Consider the following 20,233-nt stretch of genomic DNA (forward strand, 5'->3'; position numbering starts at 1 on the left):
TGTCACATTTGAAGGTATACATTATAATATTTAAACCTTTAAAATTACATTTTGTGGTCAATTATTCATATTTGAAAAAGTACTGATCACTCACATTTGCCAATTATTGCCTTTCACTTGCAGCGTTTAAAGACTGGGTGATTAATACAGATATGATGCACTTTTTTGTGCAACCTAATGTAACAGCATTTTTTGCAGTTTAATATTTCATTGGATTAATTTGTCAAGAGGATTATATATACATATAGTAAACCCTTATCTGTTTTGGAGAGGAAAGACGCAATAAGAGTCGTCGAGATGAGCAGCCATGAGTTAACGGAGGAGTAGCGTCCAGTATGCACTCACAGCAGCGCCCCACCCAGCCACCGATGAGCGGCGGATTTGGCTGGTTTTTGAAAAGTAGTTCACGGAGCCAGAGTGGGAGAGAGCCGCAGGCAGCCATACGGCCGGTTCAGAGGAACAAAAGGATAGCAGATCTGCAGCAGACATATAGCATCAGTCCCGGCAGCTTTATTTCTTTTAATTGCCGGGTTCAGAGTCGCAGTCTTACATCTGTCATTGGGAAAATGCTAGAGTCCATTATTAAGGAAGTAGCAGCAGGAAATTTAGAAAATCATAATACAGTCAAGCAGAGTCAGCATGGTTTTATGAAAGGGAAATCATGTTTGACAAAATTTGTTGGAGTTCTTTGAGGATGCAACGAGCAGGATGGATAAAAGGGGACCAGTAGATGTTGTGTATTTGGGATCTCCAGAAGGCATTCAATAAGGTGCCACATAAAATGTTACTGCACAAGATAAAAGTTCACGGGATTGGGGGTAATATATTAGGTTGGATAGAGGATTGGCTAACAGAAAACAGAGAGTTGGGATAAATGGGTCATTTTCACGTTGGCAAACAGTAACTAGTGGGGTTCCACAGGGATCAGTGCTGGGCCTCAACTATTTACAATCTATATTAATTACCTGGATGAAGGGATCGAGTGTAATGTAGCCAAATTTGCTGATGATCCAAAGATAGATGGGAAAGCAAGTTGTGAGGAGGATGCAAAGAATCTGCAAAGAGATAGAGACAGGCTAAGTGAGTGAGCAAAAATTTGGCAGATGGAGTACAATGTGGAAAAATGTAAGGTTATCCACTTTGGTAGGAAAAATAAAAAAGCAAATTTAAATGAGAGATTACAAAATGCTGCGGTACAGAGGGATCTGGGAGTCCTTGTACATGAAACACAAAAAGTTAGCATGCAGGTACAGCAAGTAATTAGGAAGGCAAATGGAATGTTGGCTTTTATTGTAACGGGGATGGAGTATTAAAGTAGGGAACTCCTAATACAACTGTACAGGACGCTGGTGAGACCACATCTACTGCATACAGCTTTGGTCTCCTTATTGAAGGAGGGTTATTACTTGCATTGGAGACAGTTCAGAGAAGGTTCAAGAGGTTGATTCTGGAGATGAAAGCGTTGTCTTATGAAGAAAGGTTAAGTAGATTGGGCCCTATATACTCATTGGAATTTAGAAGAATGAGGGGTGATCTTATTGAAACGTATAAGATTATGAGGGGGCTGGACAGGGTAGATGCAGAGAGGATGTTTCCCCTCGTGGGGGAATCTAGAACTAGGGGGCATAGTTTCAGAATAAGGGGTTGCCCATTTAAAAATGGAAATAAGGAGGAATTTCTTCTCAGAGGGTCGTGAATCTTTGGAATTCTCTCCCCGCTTCCCCCCCCCCTCGAGAGCAGTGGAGGTTGTGTCATTTAATATATTTAAAGGGGAGGGACAGACAGATTTTTGAACTATAAGGAAGTCAAGAGTTATGGGGAGTGGACAAGGAAGTGGAATTGAGGCCAAGATCAGTTCAGCCATGATCTTATTGAATGACAGAGCAGGTTTGAGGGGCCAAATGGCCTACTCCTGCTCCTATTTCTTATGTTCTTATATCCTATCCATCCAAAACCCCTGTCCTTGCTGACCTACATTGGCTCCAGATCCTCCACTATTCTTATCCTTGCATGTAGATTCCTTCATGGCCTTGCACCTTCAATGCTTAAGCCATTTTTGATCTTTTGCAAGACTGCACCGTAGTGACTACAAAACAATCTGGTTTAGTACTTTTGTCCCAGGAACTAAAGGTAGTTGAGATTGTGCTGGTGGACCATTTGGTTTCTCCCAGCTAAAAGCCTTTTATGTGGAATGTGGCTCAACCAGTGCTAACTTTGTGGAACAGTCCTGTGAACAGCCCCAAACAACTTTTTACTGATTTGGAGGTGAAATGTGCTCCTTTGAGGGGCTGAAACCTCTTGGGATGGAATTACAGAAGGAAATCTTTTGGGCAGAAGGATTTTCTCCCAGTTCACAATGGGCCTCATTTTAGAATTTGGAAATAGGCTTCACAATGGATAAAACAAATAATCTCCAAAATGCAAAACTGAAAGCTGAAACATCAGAGGTCAGTAAATACTGCAAAGGTCAGATGATTCAGCCCCAGGGAGGGGCTTCTAAACATTTTTGCAAATCTGAAACTGGGACAGCACTGGATACAGCAAAGGCTATGGGCCCCGACAACATCCCGGCTGTCATGATGAAGACTTGTGCTCCAGAACTCTGCCTCTAACCAAGCTGTTCCAGTACAGTTACCACACTGGCATCTATCCGACAATGTGGAAAACTGCCCAGATATGTCGTGTTCCCGTCCACAAAAAACAGGACAAATCCAATCCGGCCAATTATCACCTCATCAGTCTACTCTCAATCAGCAGCAAAGTGATGAAAGATGTCGTCAACAGTGCTATCAAACGGCACTTACTCACCAATAACCTGCTCACTGATGCCCAGTTCGGGTTCTGCCAGGACCACTCGGCTCCAGACCTCATTACAGCCTTGGTCCAAACATGAACAAATGAGCTGAATTCCAGAGATGATGCGACAGTAACTGCTCTTGACATCAAGCAGCATTTGACCGAGTGTGGCATCAAGGAGCCCTGGTAAAACTGAAGTCAACGGGAATCGGGGGGGAAACTTTCACAAAGAAAGATGGTTGTGGGGGTGGAGGTCAATCATCACAGTCCCAGGACATCATAGTAGAAGTTCTTCAGGGCTTGTGTCCTAGTCCCAACTATCTTCAGCTGTTTCATCAATGATCTTCCGTCCATCATAAGGTCAGAAGTGGGTATGTTTTCTGATGACTGCAGTGTTCAGTCCCATTTACAACTCGTCAGATAATGAAGCAGTCCATGCCAGCATGCTGCAAGACCTGGATGACATTCAGGCTTGGGCTGATAAGTGGCAAGTAACATTCACGCCACACAAGTGCCAGGCAATGACTATCTCCAACAAGTGAGAGTCTAACCACCGACCCCAGACAGTGAATGACATTACCATTGTTGAATCCCCCACCATCTTGGGGGGGGGGGGGGGGGGGGTCACCATTTACCAGAAACTTAACTTGACCAGCCACATAAATACTGTGGCAACAAGAGGTCAGAGGCTGGGTATTCTGGGGCGAGTGTCTCACCTCCTGATTCCTCAAAGCCTTTCCACCATCTACAGGGCACAAGTCAGGAGTGTGATGGAATACTCTCCACTTGCCTGGATGAGTGCAGCACCAACACTCAAGAAGCTCAACACCATCCAGCCTGCTTGATTGGCACCCCATCCACCACCTTAAACATTCACTCCCTCCACCACCAGCGCACTGTGGCTGCAGTGTGTACCATCTACAAATGCACTGCAACAACTCACCAAGGCTTCTTCGACAGCACCTCTAAAACCCGTGACCTCTACCACCTAGGACAAGGGCAGCAGGCGCATGGAAACACCACCACCCCCAAGTTCCCTTCCACGTCACACACCTTCCTGACTTGGAAGTTAATTGTCAGTCCTGCATCGTCGCTGGGTCAAAATCTTGCAACTCCTTCCCTAACAGCACTGTGGGAGTATCTTCACCACACGGACTGCAGCAGTTCAAGAATGCGCCTTGCCAGCGATGCCCACATCCCATGAACGAATTTAAAAAAAACATCTGCCCATAACGATTCCGCTTCATCAGACTAACACAGAACATGACAATGTACAAATGTGCTCTTATTGGAGGTGCTGTGCAAACTGGAAACTCACTGAAGACCAAGTAAACACTGCAGTTAAAATGTAGTGAAAACTGTTTTTGCACTCAATGACTACTGGCAATATGAAGAAATGAACTAATTCATCAGTAAATGGACAAAGTGTGCAAAGTGACAGCTGAAAACAGTACTTAATAATTAAGATACAGTTCAGAACGAGGCTCCTACATACAGCGGAGGCAATAAAAGGCCATCTAGAATCTTAGGATTTTCAGTCTGGGAGACCATTCAGCCCACCATGTCTGGTGGTGCAGTGGTGATGCTACTTTTAAATCAGATCTGGTGGTATAGTGATGTTACATGTAATCTGGAAACCTGGACTAATGATCCAGAAAGCAGGAGTTCAAATTCCACCTTGGACTGTTTTGAAATGGAATTGTTTTATACGGGCACAGTATGTAGTGGTTATGTTACGGACTGGTAATTCAGAGAATGTGTGCTCAAATCTGACCAGGATTGTTTTGAAATGGAATTGTTTTATACGGTTTGTAGTGGTTATGTTACTGGACTGGTAATCCAGAGAATGAGTGTTCAAATTCAACCAAGACATTGAAAATTTGACCAGCTTTTCAAGGGATATGGGGATAGGGCGAGAAAGTGGAGTTGAGGTAGAAGTTCAGCCATGATCTTATTGAATGGCAGAGTAGGCTCGAGGGGCCGAATGGTCGACTCTTGCTCCCATTTCTTATGTTCTTATGTCCCTGTTCTTTCACTGTAATGTTGAATATTTTTCATGAGTTACCCAATTCCTTCTTGAATGACATGACTGGCTTCTAACAATAGATACTTTATTCTAACAATCTGCTAAGTTCAAAATACATTGCTAATCTACCCCTTTACGCACTACTTCTCAACTTTTTAATCTTACACATTCATTAACCAATAGAGCTCACCTTTCGTTAACCCTCTCAAACATTTTCAAAATCTTGAAAATTTCCATTAGCTTTGATTTTAAACTGTTTTCACACAGCTCAAGTTAAGTTTTTGTCCAAGTCAACGGTATCTTCTCATCCCTGATGTCATCCCAGTGAATTTATGATGCCATTTTTCCAAGGCTTCAATGCCCATCCGATAATGGTTGTCCAAAACTGCACAAGGATGAACGTAACCAATGATTTGCAGAGATTCATCCTCACCACCCTACTTTTGTATTCAATAAATCTGTATATAAAAGTCAAAATCGCATTTGCACTTTCCCACCCGACAGCCTATCTTTAAAGGGTTGTGTATTTTTTTAAAAAATTTATTCCTGGGATGACTTCTACAAGTATGGGGGTCAGGGAGGGAGAACTGTATTCGGGAACAAGTATTTGACAAACATTGAGATAATGTTCTGCATGGACTCAAATATTGGAGTAAATGCAAACAACTTAAAGAATATTTAAAATAGGCATATATGTTTGATACAGATTTCCTACCCTATCACCACTTACCCACGTGGTCATTTCCTAACATTACCAGGAATATCTTAGGAGGCTCCAAAAAGAAAATGAGAAAGAAAGGAAAATAGGTTGTGTTATTCATTCTTAATTTGAAACATGCTATAAACGGCTGATTTGTCAGTAGCTACATCTGCACTCAATTACAATAACTGCAAAAGTATGGTATAAAAGCTTATGTACAAACGCAAAACACAGTTTGTCATTATTATATTGTCACAAGATAATGGATGAAAGCCATTTAGTCCATCTTAATTCATAGATCGTAACATTCCCCATTGTAGCGTTTAATATTTTGTAAATGATTTCAGGGTTTTTGTCTTGACTACATTATCGGGAAGTTTATTCCAAATATTGATCAGTGTGTGTCTGTGTTTGTGTGAAGCCGTCCTTAAATGATCTTTTACTAGTTTGAACACATGTCCCCAAGTTCTACACCAACAGTTTAATTTGAAGTAATATTCCAGGTTAACTTTTTCTATACTCAATCTTACATACATTTTTAAGATCACCTCTCAGATGCCTCCTTTCCATACCGAAAATCCCAAGTCTCCCCAGTCTTTCCCCATAACTCAGTGAGTCCCCTTCTCCTTCCCTGAAGGATTCGTACAGGCCATTTTACCTCTTCAATTTTAATTTGCAAAATGGATCTGCTGCAACTATTCTTTCACCTCCTGACACTAATGAACCATTTCTCAACTTCCTGAATGTAACACAATTACAAGTCCATGGGCTAAAAGTTCGAGTGCTTTACGCCACCCCGTTACCATCAGAAAATGGCGAAGAGAAGGCAGCCACCACTCTTTCGCCAGCTGACGCTAGGTCCCACGGAGGCCTACATTTTCCCAGGCCCAGCAGTGCTGCCGGGAAGATCCATCACCCTGCAAAGTAAAATAAGGGATGGCGATGTCACACGCCAACTTATTGTCACCACAGCAAACTTGGACCTTTGCGCTGTGTTCAGCGTGGGTCCTAAGCATGCCAGGTAAATCCAGCGTGCAAGCAGACTCACGGAGGCAATGTCAGCACCTGTTAAAGGGGCACATATATCTTTCAGCTAAGTTTGCATTTAAGCTTTTGGACTGAGTTTTCTTTTCATTTTAATGAAGTAGTGGCTTGCTGCAATAGATGTTAAACGTTTTTTTTTAAAGTGTGTAGCGAGTGCTGCTGGATGCTTGCAAGGCCTCAGATGGTAAAGAAAGGCCTCCAAGTAAACAGAAAATGCTACAAATACTCAGCAGGCCAGCAACATCCGCGGAGAGACAGAGTTCACATCTCAGGTCAAGATGCTGCCTGACCTACTGAGTATTTCCAGCATTTTATGCTATCATTTCAGATTTACACCATTCGCTTGCAGAGGGAAGAGGAAGAAAAAGAGGAAGAAGCTGAAGGATGCAATCCAGATGGCAAATTCTTTCACCCAGAGAGTGGTGGGGGTGTGGAACTCAGTGCATGGTGGAGGCAGAAACCCTCACCACATTTCTGCTTACGATATCCAGGATTGAATCATCCATCTACGATCCCAGTGACCACAACCCCAATTCCCCCTTCAACATTATTTTCACACCATCACAGTGTCTTCTTGGCCATGATGCTAAAATAAAAGCCACCACAAAGCAAACTTTCTAATCCAACTTTATACATCTATCCATCCAATATGAAATCAAGAAATCAAGTCATCACCGATAGTTAGGTCTTGAATAAAGAGTCAGATTAGATGCTGCAAGCTCAAAGTAAGGTGTGACCATAGTCCTTTATTACAGATCTCAAAGTGCCTCTCTAGCCTGTGAGGCCTCCTTATATACAGGTGTTCCCAAGGGGTTGTGGGCTCCCTTGGGACTCCAGGGGATAAGCCCTCTGGTGATTAGGCATGGTATTTACAGGTCTACATACATAACACTCCCCCGCCAAAGTCAATAGTTTACCGATTTACAATCTGAGTCGATCTGGGGCCTTTCGTTCCCTGGTTGATCATCTCGGTGCAAATGCTGGCTTTGGCGAGTCGTTTGTTGGGTTCTCGCTGGGCTGCTGTGCAGCTGGCCTTGCTGGGCTACTGAGGGTGGTGAGTCCTGCTGGGCTGCTGCGAGTGATGGGTTCTGCTTCGTGGTCAACCGCTGGGTCGGTTGCCACTTGTGTGTGTGTTGGAGAGTCGAAAAAGGTGGAGTCCGTTGTGGGTTGTTCTGGATAGTCCGTAAATCTGAGTTTGGTTTGGTCGAAGTGTTTCCTGCAGGCGAGTCCATTTGAGAGTTTGACCACAAACACCCGACTCTCTTCCCCCCACCCCCCTTTGGCCAAAATAGTGCCAGGAAGCCACTTGGGTCCTTGTCCATAGTTCAGCACAAATACAGGATCATTTATCTCAACTTTGCGTGACACATTTGCGCGATCATGATATGTATTCTGTTGAAGCCGCCTGCTCTCTACCTGTTCGTGTAGATCAGGGTGGACTAGCAAGAGCCTTGTCTTAAGTGCCCTTTTCATGAGTTCAGCGCGAGGGACCCCAATGAGCGAGTGGGGTCTTGTGCAGTAACTAAGCAGGACTCTGGATAAGCAAGTTTGCAGTGAGCCTTCAGTTATCCTTTTCAAGCTCTGCTTGATTGTTTGAACTGCTCGTTCTGCCTGACCATTGGATGCTGGTTTGAACATGGCAGATGTGACATGTTTGATCCCATTGTGGGTCATGCATCCTTGAACTCGGCACTGGTAAAGCACGGCCCATTATCACTTACAAGGACATCAGGCAGGCCATGCGTGGCAAACATGGCCCGTAGGCTTTCAATGGTGGCAGCGGACATGCTTGCTGACATCATCACCCATTCAATCCATTTGGAGTACACATCTACAACCACTAAGAACATTTTTCCCAAGAATGGGCCTGCATAGTCGACATGGACCCTGGACCATGGTTTGGAGGGCCAGGGCCATAAACTTAGTGACCCCTCCCTGGGTGCATTATTTAACTGTGAACATGTGTTACATTTGTGCACGCAGGACTCTAAGTCTGCATCGATACCAGGCCACCACACATGGGATCTGGCTATCGCTTTCGTCATTACGATGCCTGGGTGGGTGCTGTGGAGATCACATTTTTGGCACCACTATCCGATTACCCCATAGGAGGCAGTCTGCCTGAATAGACATTTCATCTCTACGCCGCTGGTACGGCTTTATTTCTTCCTGCATCTTTAACGGGACATTAGACCAACTTCCGTGGAGCAGAGTTTTTTTTATTCAGGACAGTAAGGGGTCCTGGCTCGTCCAGGTTCTAATCTGTCGGGTAGTAACAGGTGTGATTGCTCACTCTCGAATGCTTCCATTACCATAACTAAATCTGTGGGCTGTGCCATCTCCGCCCCTGTGGTGGGCAATGGCAGCCTACAGAGAGCATCAGCACAGCTTTCTGTGTCTGGCCAGTGGCGGATGGCGTAGTTGTATGCGGACAATGTGAGCGCCCATCTCCGGATGCGGGCCGATGCATTCGTATTTATCCCCTTGCTTTCAGAAAAGAGGGATACAAGCGGCTTATGGTCAGTTTCCAATTCAAATTTGAGCCCGAACAGTTATTGATGCATTTTCTTTACCCGGTAAACACATGCTAACGCTTCTTTTTCGATCATACTGTAGGCTCTCTCAGCCTTAGACAGACTTCTGGATGGAAAAGCAACCGGTTGCAATTTCCCAAATTCATTAGCTTGTTGCAATACTCACCCGACCCCGTACGACGATGCATCATGCGAGTACCAAACGCTTACATGGATCATACAACACAAGCAATTTGTTTGAACATAACAGCTTCCTAGCTTTCTCAGACATTTTCTTGGCTTTTGCCTCATACCCATTCATCTCCTTTACGCAGTAAAGAGTGCAGGGGTTCTAACAATGTGCTAAGACCCGGTGAGGAATTACCAAAATAATTCAGGAGGCCTAGAAACAACCGCAACTCTGTCACGTTCTGTGGTCTCTGTGCGTTCTTGATTGCCTGTGTCTTCGAATCGGTGAATCTGATACCATCTGCCGCGATTCTTCTCCCCAGAAGCTCCACTTCAGGCGCCAGGAAAACGCACTTCAAGCGTTTTAGCCTAAGCCCCACACGATTAAGCTGACTAAGAACCTCCTCCAGGTTCTGCAGGTACTCGACGGTGTCCCGACCTGTAACCAAGATGTCATCCTGGAAGACCACGGTGCGTGGGACCGACTTCAGCAAGCTTTCCATTTCCACTGGAATATCACCGCGGCCAATCGAATCCAAAACTGGTGTAAATGAAATGAAGAGACCTTTGTGTGTGTTGATGCAGGTGAAGTCCTTCGATGATTCCTCCAGCTCCTGCGTCATGTAGGCCGAGGTCAAGTCCAGCTTCGTGAACGTTTTCCCTCCCGCCAACATCGCAAATAGGTCGTCTGCCTTTGGTAGCGGGTATTGATCCTGCAGGAAGAAACAATTGATAGTTACTTTGTAATGACCACAGATTCCGACGGTGCCGTCTCCCTTGAGGACTGGCCCACTCATTGAATTCAATTGACGAAATGATGCCCTCTCGTTGCAGCCTGTCCAGCTCAATCTCCACTCTCTCTCATCGTGTACGGTACCGCTCTTGCCTTGTGATGGATGGGTCGCGGCCTCAATCAAATGGATCTGCACTTTTGCTGCTTCGAACTTCCCGATGCCTGGTTCGGACTGCGAGGGGAACTTGTTTAGGAGCTGGGCACGAGATGCCGTCGACAGACGAAAGTGCTCGGATGACGTTCCAGTTCCAGTGTATCTTTCCCAGCTCCTGCCGAACAGTGTGGGGCCATCGCCCAGTACCACCCAAAGTGGTAACTCGTGCACTGTTCCATCGTAGGAGACCTTTACGGTAGCACTGCTGATTACGGGAATCAGTTCCTTTGTGTACATTCTCAGTTTAGTACGAATGAGTCAGGACTGGCCTTGAGGCTTTGCTGCACCACAATTTATCGGAAGTCTTTTTGCTCATTATGGACTGGCTTGCGCCTGTGTCCAGTTCCATGGGCACCGGGAGTCCATTTAATTCAACCTTCAGCATTATCAGGGAACACTTGGTGGTAAAGGTGTGCACCCCATATACCTCTGCCTCCTCGGTCTGAGGCTCTGGTTCGTCGTGACCCACTGTGGATCTGTCCTCCTCTGCAACATGGTGGTTTGCAGGATTAGCAGAGTTTGCAGCTCGCCTGCACGTGCGTTGGGTGTCCCATTGTTCCACAGCCCTTGTAAATGCATCCTTTGAAGTGGCATGAATGGAAACGATGATCACCCCCGAAGCGCCAACAAGGTGTTGATGGTGGCGAGTCATCTGCGGACGTGCAGCTGCAGGCGTGCAAGTCCCGCCCTGTACATTTCAATTCGAAAACAACGTTACTTTGTTCACAGTACTTGCAGCAGCACTAGTGTGCTGAGAAATTTGTTTGGTAGTGTCACTGGTGGCGATAAACGTCTGGGCTATCACTATGGCTTTACTCAAGGTTGGGGTCTCAACAATCAAAAGTTTGCGAAGCATCACTTTATGGCCAGTGCCAAGTACAAAGAAGTCCCTGAGCATGTGCTCCAAGTGTCCTTTAAATTCGCAATGTCCTGCAAGGCGCCTTAGGTCGGCGATGTAGCTCGCTACTTCCTGGCCTTCAGACCTCTTGTACGTGTAGAACCAATACCTCACCATCAGAACGTTTTTCTTCGGGTTTAGATGCTCCCGGACCAGTGTGCACAACTCATCGTACAACTTGTCTGTGGGTTTCGCTGGAACAAGCAGATTTTTCATGAGGCCATAGGTGCCCCGCAAACGGTGAGGAGGATCGCCCTTCGTTTGGCAGCGTTCGCTTCTCCTTCCAGCTTGTTGGCCACAAGTATTGGTCGAGTCGCTCTACGAAGGTTTCCCAATCATCTCCCTCCGAAAATTTCTCCAGGTTCTCTGCATTGTTGCAGTGGGGTTCGTCATTTGTATCTCGTCGCCAGTTGTTATGTCTTGAATAAAGAGTCAGACTAGATGCTGCAAGCTCAAAGTAAGGTGTGACCATAGTCCTTTATTACAGATCTCAGGAGTGCCTCTCCAGCCTATGAGGCCTCTTAAAATAGAGGTGCTCCAAGGGATTGTGGGCTCCCTTGGGACTACAGGGGATAAGCCCTCTGATGGTTAGGCATGGTATTTACAGGTTTACATACATAACAGATATGCCTTCTCTTAGTGACAGTATTGCCTGTGCCTTTGCCTATCCTACTGATGTCACGCAGTGCTACCCCAGTGGCTGCAGCATGGCTGATGGAAGGCTGCTGACTTTCAGTGGTGCACACTGCAAATGGCCTTGCTGGTTGACCTCGAGTTGACGGCTAGGAGTGTCAAATCAAGTGGCGGTGTTTCTTCTTTTTCACTCTCCTCGCCCTCTTCTTGGTCAACCAAGCTGCATTTTTTAGGTGTGTGAACTGAGGAAGACACAAGAGTGGAGTTGTGGTGAGGGGAGGGTGGGAAAGCAACAGGTGTATGCCAGGAGGAAGATACGGTATGAAGATACCAGCATCTTGTATCCTTTCTGCCCTGCCACTGGTCAAGGGCTCAGCCATGCCCCTGCCAAGAATGGCCTGTACCCTCTCCTCCAAGGGGGAGAGGTGAGGCTCGGAATGGGAAATATGCCTCATGTTTGGTACAGATTGCTGGTAGGCGAGTGATTGGGGTTGTGGTGGCTGGGGGGAATCATGCATTGAGCAGTGTGCGAGGCTAGTGGTGCAGTTGGTCAGAGACGGGTGTTTGAAGATGCATTCACTGACCTTGACAAGTAGTCTAAGGTCACAGTTTCTTTGGGCACTGAAGCCAGGTAGTGGGGGCGACACTGCTGGCAGCGATAGCTTCAGTAATGTAGTCCCACATCATTCTTTCTGGAGGGCCTCCTGACACTCCTGTGGCCGAGGACCTCTCGCAGTGTTGAACCCCTGCTCGAAGCTAGAAGGCTGCATGGGAGACTCTAGTTGCCCCTTCCCTAGCTTGCTGAACCATTTGTGTTAATGCTGGAACACTTTTCCCATTTTTTGAGGTTCGGTAGGGAATTCAGTTTTAAGTGCTTAAAACTTTTATTTTGGACTTCTTCGGGCTGAAAACTGCAGTTTTTTTCCCACTTAATTGTAATTTGTTCTGAATGCATTGCCCTTTTAATTACCCACAATTCGTTGCGAACTCCACTGCCTTCCTCCCAGAGGCTGTTAAAAGCTGGAATGCCACGTCAGGATTGGAACTTAAGACTTCCATGCCTGCACTAATGCCACTAGGAGAACGTTACACAGTAAGTTAGCATGGGCCAAAATTCTTTAGCCCCCAGCGCCAATTTTTTTCCGGTAGCGCTTTGCCCATTTTCAGCAGCCATTAACCAGAGTTGCAGGCGACAGGCAACTCCCTTGGCGGCCACGAATTTTTCCCTTATTTTGCTTAAATATCCTAATCAGCCCTCTATACTTATACATTAAAATGAATGAACATTTGACTACATTCTGCTCCACACAATTTCTGTGTTCATTGGTCACAGAATTTTCCCTTTAAATTTTTTTATACATATGTTATGATCCCTTTTTGACCAAAAGTACACCACACCGATCCTTATAATCCATGCAGCACTCTCAATTTCTGTGAAGCAGGGGAGTACAAATTACAGCACAGGAAGGCCAGTCAACTCTGTTCTATTCGCACTTGCATTTCTTATTAGCTGGCTTGTCCTGTTTTAATTTTTTGGGCCTCGAGATTTGAAAAGGCCTGTCCTGGGAACCGTTGCCTCATTGAGGAGATACATCCTAACATTTAGAACACCAACAATCTGTTACGATTAGCAACTTCAGATATATGCAAGTTTAATGAGAGCATTCATTTAATCTTTTGTGACCGACAAAAACAAAAAAAACAAGAGATCATCTGCCTTTAGGTTCAGCAAGAGAATACAAAATGCATCTCATTTGTTAAAATGGGAAAAAACACCATAGAACAGCGATGCTTCATCTTTGCAACCACGGTCAGCTGAAGGGTCAGTGGGCTCCCAGGTGCTATGGAGTCAAATTCCCAGTTCGAACATAATCCTAATCAAGGGTAAGGCTGGCTGTAACTGAAGCCATACGGTCACACTGCAACGAGCAGAGGCAGCTGGAGGATCAGTGACTGCTGCTGTTGAGTGAGCCCATGAGTTCAAACTGTTGGTATATTGGCTTTCAGCATTGTTAGAATATCTATTGAGAATGGAGTGAGGGTTAGAGACATTAATAACATTACTTTATTTTTCTTGCACGGGAGGTAACCAACTTGCATTTATATAGCGCCTTTAAATTAAAGGAGATATCAGGTGACTAAAAGTTTAGCCAATGTATGGTTTTAAGGAGGCTCTTAAAAGAGGAGAGAGAGGTGGGCAGGTTCAGTGAGGAAATTTCAGAGCTCAGGGACTAGACAGCTAACGGCACAGCCACCAATGCTGGGGGTGAAGGGACTGGTGGATGTCGAAGAGGCCAGCATTGGATGAACACAGATCTCAGAGGGCTGTAGGGCTGGAAAAGGTTAGTAGGGAGGGCTAAATCCATGAAGGCATGTGAGGATGAGAATTTTAAATGAGCCATTAGTAGACTAGGAGCTCATGTAGGTTAGCGAGCACAGGGCTGATGAAGGAGTGCCATTTGGTGCGGGTAAGAATTTTTGGAGGCGCTCAGGTTTATGGAATGTGGAGAAGAATATGGAGTTGGAAGCTGAGCTCCAAGAAGCTGCTAAATAAGATGCATAGGTTGCAATCAGTCTGGTTGAACATAACAGTGGCTGAGGAGGGGATGAAACCGACAGCATTGGAATGGAGTTTATTGGGGGGGGGGGGAATAGGGACGAAGACAATACCTTCAGTCTTCCCAATGTTTAACTGGAGGAATTTGCAGTTCATTCAGGATTAAATGTCAGGCAAACAGGCTAACAAATCAGAGGTAGTGGAGCGATTGAGAGGTGGTGGGGAGGTGGAGCTGGGAGTTGTCAACATACATGTGGAACCAGATAATGTTGCCAAGAGGCAGCATGTAGATGAAGAATGGGAGGGGGCCAAGGATAGTTGCTTGGGGGACTCGAAGTAACGACACAGGGGTGGAAAGAGGCCATTTCAAGAGATGCTCTTCCAGAATTGATAGTTAAGAATGGAACCAAGCGACAAAAATCCAACTTAGCTGAACAACGGAGAAGAGGCATTGGAGCAGGATAGCATGGTTGACATCAAAATGTTGCAAAGAAGTTTTAAAAAGTACAAGGAAGGGTAATGCGCTGTTATCACATTTGCAGAGTATGTAATTTGTGACTGATTAGAGCCGATTCAGTGCTGAGGCATGGGTGAAAACCCAATGGGAAGGGTTTAAACATGGAGGTGCGGTAAAGATAGGCATGGATTTGGGAGGCGAAAACAATTGAAGCCCATGGGATTAAAATGAGACTGTCATTTTGGACAATAAATTGGCTAAAAGGTAGAAAGCAGAGACTAGGGATGAAAGGATGTTTTTCAGACTGGAGGGAAGTATACAGCAATTGCTATTTTTGATATATATCAATAACCTGGACTTGGGTATAGGGGACATAATTTCAAAGTGACGCAAATCTTGAAAATGTAGTAAACAGTGAAGAGGATAGTTGCAGACTTCAGGAGAACAAGAGCAGACTGGTGAAACAGGCAGACATATGGCAGATGAAATTTAATGCAGAAATTTAAGTGTTAAGTGATGATTTTGGAAGGAAGAACAAGGAGAGGCAATATAAACGAAATGGTACAATTTTAAAGGGGGTGCAACAGAGAGACCTGCAGGTTCACAAACACAAATCTTTGAAGGTGGCAGGACAAGTTAATGAAGCTGATTAAAAAAAGCATATGGAATTCTTGGCTTAATAAATAGAGGCAGAGTACAAAAGCAAGGAAGTTATGCTAATCCTTCATTGGTTAAGTCTCAGCTGAAGTATTGGGCCCAAGTTTCCACATGATTTGCGCCTGATTTTTTAGGAGCAACTGGTGGAGAACGGACTATCTTAGAAATCACAATTCTCCACATTTTTTTTTTCTGCAGTTCTAGTCAGGTAGAACAGTTCTACTTTGGAACAGAAATTTTTTCTTCAAAAGGGGGCATGTCCGGCCACTGACGCCTGATTTCAAAGTTTCCACAGTGAAAACTTACTCCAAACTAAGTTAGAATGGAGCAAGTGAAGATTTTTGTAGAACTGAAAAAACCGGTTCTACACATTAGAAAATCAGGCGCAGGTTACAAATTAGGGGTCCAGAACGAGGTGGGGGGGGAAGGGAACTCATTAAATTCGACAATAAATCCTTATTTATACTTCTACAAATAAATCCAACCTGAATAAACATTTATAAGCAAAGAAAAGATGAAATAAACCATCTTCCTACCTGTGTGAAAGTGCTTCAGGCACGGAGAATGCTGCAGCCGTTCGTTCCCGCGGGGGGTGAGGGGGAATTAAACAGCCGTTTTGTTCCCGCGGAGGGGAGGGGAGGGGGGGGGGGGATTAAACAGCCGTTTCGTTCCCGCGGAGGGGAGGGGGGGGGGGGGGGGGATTAAACAGCCGTTTCGTTCCCGCGGAGGGGAGGGGAGGGGGGGGGGGGAAGGAAACAGCCGTTTCGTTCCGCGGAGGGGGGGGGGGATTAAACAGCCGTTTCGTTCCCGCGGAGGGGGAGGGGGGGGGGGGATTAAAACAGCCGTTTCGTTCCGGCGAGGGGAGGGGAGGGGGGGGGGGATGAAACAGCCGTTTCGTTCCCGCGGAGGAGAGGGGGGGGGGGGGGGAATTGAACAGCCGTTTCGTTCCCGCGGAGGGAGAGGGGGGGGGGGGATTAAACAGCCGTTTCGTTCCCGCGGAGGGGAGGGGAGGGGGGGGGGGGATTAAACAGCCGTTTCGTTCCCGCGGAGGAGAGGGGGGGGGGGGGGGGGAATTGAACAGCCGTTTCGTTCCCGCGGAGGGGAGGGGGAAGGGGGGGGGGGGGATTAAACAGCCGTTTCGTTCCCGCGGAGGGGAGGGGAGGGGGGGGGGGATTAAACAGCCGTTTCGTTCCCGCGGAGGAGAGGGGGGGGGGGGGGAATTGAACAGCCGTTTCGTTCCCGCGGAGGAGAGGGGGGGGGGGGGGGGGAATTGAACAGCCGTTTCGTTCCCGCGGAGGAGAGGGGGGGGGGGGGGGAATTGAACAGCCGTTTCGTTCCCGCGGAGGAGAGGGGGGGGGGGGAATTAAACAGCCGTTTCATATCTGGAATGAAAGGGTGTTGGAAGCAGATTCAATAGTAACTTTCAAAAAGGAATGTGATATATACTCGAAAAAGGACCAATTTGAAATTACTTGGAAAGGAAACATTTACACGGCTATGGGAAAAGAGCCAGTACAGGCACGATAGGCTGAATGGCCTCCTTCTGTGCTGCATGATTCAATAAGTTCAAGGATTTTGAAGTGGAAAGGGAGGTTAGAGATTTGGTGGTAATTTGTGAGGACAGAAGGGTCAAGGGTGGGATTTTTGATGTGGTGGTGCTGACAGCAGTTTTGAAAGGGAGGGGGGACAGTAACTGGAGGTGAGGGAGCCGTTTACAATGCTAGCTAGCATAGGGGCCAGGCAGGAAAGTTGGGCGGCCAAAGTTTAGTGGGAATAGGATAGCAGGAGGTGGATCTCCTGGGCAAGGCAAGCTCAGAGAGGGCATGAAGGGAGATAAGAAATAAGTCAGAGGAAGATGTTGGTTCAGGGCTAGGAAAAGTTGGGGAAGCAGCAGTGGCAGCTGAATGGATATTCGCAATTTTAGTGACAAAGAAGTCAATGAGCGCCTTCCACTTGTAGATGGAGGCGAGGGTAAAGGAGGCAATGGAGAGATTAAAGGAGATGGTTGGTCGTGGAGAAAAGCCGTGGGTTATCTTTGCATTCCAGGACGGTTCTGGAATACTGAGTAGCTTTGGCAGAGGAGAGCATGCCAGATCTGATGGTGAATGACTCAACTAGCTGTGTCCCAGGTACGTTCAAGTCCACACCACTGGACTTAGTGAAAATTGTGGCCATCCCGGGGAAATAATCAAGGTGGGAAAAGAGTAAAGAATTTACTGGGGACAAGGGCATTGAAAGCGGAGGCAAGGGAGTGGTTGAGCAGATCGACTATTAAAAACATAGAAACATAGAAAATAGGTGCAGGAGTAGGCCATTCGGCCCTTCTAGCCTGCACCGCCATTCAATGAGTTCATGGCTGAACATTCAACTTCAGTACCCCATTCCTGCTTTCTCGCCATACCCCTTGATCCCCCTAGTAGTAAGGACCTCATCTAACTCCTTTTTGAATATATTTAGTGAATTGGCCTCAACAACTTTCTGTGGTAGAGAATTCCACAGGTTCACCACTCTCTAGGTGAAGAAGTTCCTCCGCATCTCGGTCCTAAATGGCTTACCCCTTATCCTTAGACTGTGACCTCTGGTTCTGGACTTCCCCAACATTGGGAACATTCTTCCTGCATCTAACCTGTCTAACCCCGTCAGAATTTTAAATGTTTAAATTGCAGAAGTATCTCAGTGAATGGAGGGCCAAAGACTAGCAGGTTGGGATTTGAAAGAGCATTTGTAATGGCTTGGGGCAGAGTTTTCCCAAGTGGTGAGGGATACAAGGAAGTGATCAGATATAACCTTACCTGTAATTGGGACGATGGGAATTGAGAGACCATGAGACGGGTAGGAGAGCTTATATGGAGGGAGAAGTTTAGGGAGGACAGGAGATCAGAACTCAGAGCAGAAAGGGAAAAGTAAGTTGATATGGATATTGAAATCACTGGATGAGGAGTCATTTAGTGCAGAGGCCGAGGGAGAAACTCAAGTGGGGCTTGGGTAGGCGGTAGAGAATATTAAGGGTAAGGCAAAAGGATTGGGTCAAGGCGAGGTGCTCAAAGAAAGTACAGAGGAGTAGGGGAAGGGACCACAGTAAGATTCGGTGATAAGGGTCACACCGCCACCACAGCAGATTGAGCGGGGCAAGTGGTGTAACATATATCCAAGCGGGGAGGTTTCAGTACGGGACCAGTGAGGCAAGTTTCCATCAAGGTCATAATGTCAATGTAATTATCCACAATAATGTGGTGGATGGCCAGGGCTGCACTGGCAATTGAACAGACATTCTGGAGGGAGCTGCTGACAGGAGCAGAGAAGTCAGAGAAGAGGTGGAGAAGAGAATTTGGGTGTAGCCTGAAGTCACTGAAGATTCAAATTCACTTGGTCCAGAAGCTAAAGGAGGAGACTTAGAAGTCAGCATTGGATTGAGAGGGTGATGCACATAAGGATTCTAAGTAAGAAGCAGGAGAGATGGAAGAGGATAAGATGTGCAGATGATTAAAGGCAAGAGGTTAAGGTGGACTAGCTGATGAGCTATGTCCCTATAGTGGCATGTCGGGCAGGATTATAATGTAGTAATGTAGAGAAGCTTCAGTATGGGGGATGGAATAATTGCTTGCAAGCCAGGTTTCTGTCAGCAAAAGGATATAGAGGGATTCATCCATGAGGCCCGACTCCACCCTTGCCTCAGCGGTGCAGAGGGACCTGGGGGGTCCTTGTGCATGAAACTCTTTTTGGATGAATCCCAAAAAGTTAGTTTGCAGGTGCAGCAGGTAATCAGGAAGGCAAATGGAATGTTGGCCTTCATTGCGAGAGGGATGCAGTACAAAAGCAGGGAGGTCCTGCTGCAACTGTATAGGGTATTGGTGAGGCCGCACCTGGAGTACTGCGTGCAGTTTTGGTCACCTTACTTAAGGAAGGATATACTAGCTTTGGAGGGGGTACAGAGACGATTCACTAGGCTGATTCCGGAGAGGAGGGGATTACCTTATGATGATAGATTGAGTAGACTGGGTCTTTACTCGTTGGAGTTCAGAAGGATTAGGGGTGATCTTATAGAAACATTTAAAATAATGAAAGGGATAGACAAGATAGAGGCAGAGAGGTTGTTTCCACTGGTTGGGGAGACTAGAACTAGGGGGCACAGCCTCAAAATACGGGGGAGCCAATTTAAAACCGAGTTGAGAAGGAATTTCTTCTCCCAGAGGGTTGTGAATCTGTGGAATTCTCTGCCCAGGGAAGGAGTTGAGGCTAGCTCATTGAATGTATTCAAATCACAGATAGATAGATAGATTTGTAACCAAGAAGGGAATTAAGGGTTATGGGGAGCGGGCGGGTAAGTGGAGCTGAGTCCACGGCCAGATCAGCCATGATCTTGTTGAATGGCGGAGCAGGCTCGAGGGGCTAGATGGCCTACTCCTGTTCCTAATTCTTATGTTCTTATGTCTTTTGTTCTCATCTACTGCTGAAACCCTCATTCATGCCTTTGCTACCTCTGGACTTCATTACTCCAATGCATTCATGGCCGGCCTCCCAACTTTCACCCCCCATAAACTTAAGCCCATTCAAAACTATGCTGCTCATATCCTAACTCACACCAAGTCCCTTTCACCAATCACCTTGTGCTCACTAAACTACATTGACTCCCATTGAAGCAATGCCTCGATTTTAAAATTCTTATCCCTCCACGGCCTCACCCCTTCCTAGCTCTAACCACCTTCAGCCCTACAACCCTCCAAGATATCGGAGCTCCTCCAATTCTGGTCCCTTACACACCCCCGATCTTCATCACTCCACCATTAGCGGCCGTGCCATCAGCTGCTGAGGCCCT

General features: G+C 46.3%; 1 protein-coding gene across 7 annotated transcripts in view; it reads right to left on the reverse strand.

Annotated features, from left to right (window-relative positions):
* The window catches only part of cdk17 (cyclin dependent kinase 17), a 235,815-nt gene that overhangs the window by 135,921 nt on the left and 79,661 nt on the right, over positions 1 to 20,233 (reverse strand). The window contains exon 3 of one of the 7 annotated variants that reach the window (XM_070897697.1): positions 966 to 1,055. The exons of the other annotated variants lie outside the window; for them this stretch is intronic. The gene's annotated coding sequence lies outside the window, so the exon portion shown is untranslated. The remainder of the gene's footprint in view (positions 1 to 965; positions 1,056 to 20,233) is intronic. 7 annotated transcript variants of the gene reach the window in all.

This window comes from Pristiophorus japonicus, chromosome 13, assembly GCF_044704955.1.
Source record: "Pristiophorus japonicus isolate sPriJap1 chromosome 13, sPriJap1.hap1, whole genome shotgun sequence".
In the NCBI taxonomy this organism is placed as follows: Eukaryota; Metazoa; Chordata; class Chondrichthyes; family Pristiophoridae; genus Pristiophorus; species Pristiophorus japonicus.